Genomic DNA, 1527 nt, shown 5'->3' with positions numbered 1-1527 from the left:
CCACGCTTTGTGGCGATGACTGACCTATGGTCTGATCAGCCGAGGTCATTTCTTCACCGTTTTCTATAAAGTAGCATGATTTATACCATCGACAGTATGGATGTGATGAGACTTTAATACAAAAGGTGTGTAATTTCTTTATTTTCTTTACAGAAATGAAAAACAAATATTTGGATGAAACTTGACATAATTGCGAATTTAAAATGGACTTTAATTAAACGGGTATTTTCATGCCTTGAATAAAGGGGAAAACGTCTAACTCTATCATTATTCCAAAGGACCAAATGCTGCTTGCATGGATCTTATTACGGAATCGGCGAATCGCCCCCATACAAGTGTGCAAGAGCGCACCAGAACTAAGGGATACTAACGGACGTTGCAGGAAACCTTCATGGAACAGCCTCTCGGCATCCGTCTGCTCTCCCGCCATACATGCCTGACCCTTCTCGCTCATGACTGCAGCCGTCATTCCCAGCCAAGGGCGAACAGTAACAAGCGGAGCTCAAACGAGAGAAGTAGTTGCTACGCACTGGCAATTACTAAAAAGACTACTTTCAGCCGATGAATGGAACTAAAGTAAATAGATCAACGTGGGTGAACGAACTATGAGAAATAATGAAAATGAAAGGGGAAGTGTTGTACACTTTGAAATAAGACTAGTAAGATGTGGTAAAAAAATAATAATAAAGAATTAAACTAAGAGTGAAAAACAGTTGGGAGTTTGTGGGGGGTTTTCTTTTATATAGAACGTGGAAATACTTTAATATTAACAGGTGAAAGAATGTATGTCTGAATTATGTCTGAGATGATTCTTTATTCTATTAGGAAACTTTTTTTTTTGAGGGGGTGGTGCATGTGTGTGTACGAATGAAGAAAGTATGGAATAACTGAAAAGGTTTAAACATGTATCCCATATTATCATCATTTTCCTTTAACAATGCATATGAATTTATTATCATATGTAATCAGAACAAATTATATATGATTTTTTACGATATGAACATATAAATACACAGAACTCCAATAGAAATGAATAATGAAGTTTGTTCTAAACTATTTTCATTTGGAAAACGAGAACAAAGTGTTTCTTCCAACAGATGTAGAGGGTAGTTGCTTGTATGGCCGTCTCCTTTCCAGACGTCAGCCAGTATGTTGTTGAGATGAATATTATTTTTTTTTTTTGGTCTGGATATGTTCACAGAGGTAAAACTTTCAAACATGTTACCATGGATATTTGTTAAAAGTTTGGTGTCTTTCAAATATTAAAATAAAGGTGTTCATACTTAAAATGGTTTTAAGCTATCTTCAAACTATAGTGTAAACATTGGAACAAAACATAAAATACAAATTAAAGGTTCCTTGTACCTATATCAATTAGTGCTATAAAACGACTACAGAGAACGACGAAAAAAGTCGCACTCTGATATGCTGTATGCATTATACAGTAAAAGATATTCCTTGTCACGGCTACCACACTTCACGCTACCAAGCTCCATTCATTTACTCACTACAGTGCATACGACATCA

The sequence above is a fragment of the Penaeus monodon genome, chromosome 21, assembly GCF_015228065.2.
Source record: "Penaeus monodon isolate SGIC_2016 chromosome 21, NSTDA_Pmon_1, whole genome shotgun sequence".
In the NCBI taxonomy this organism is placed as follows: domain Eukaryota; kingdom Metazoa; phylum Arthropoda; class Malacostraca; order Decapoda; family Penaeidae; genus Penaeus; species Penaeus monodon.
Note: the sequence above shows the minus strand (reverse complement) of the source record.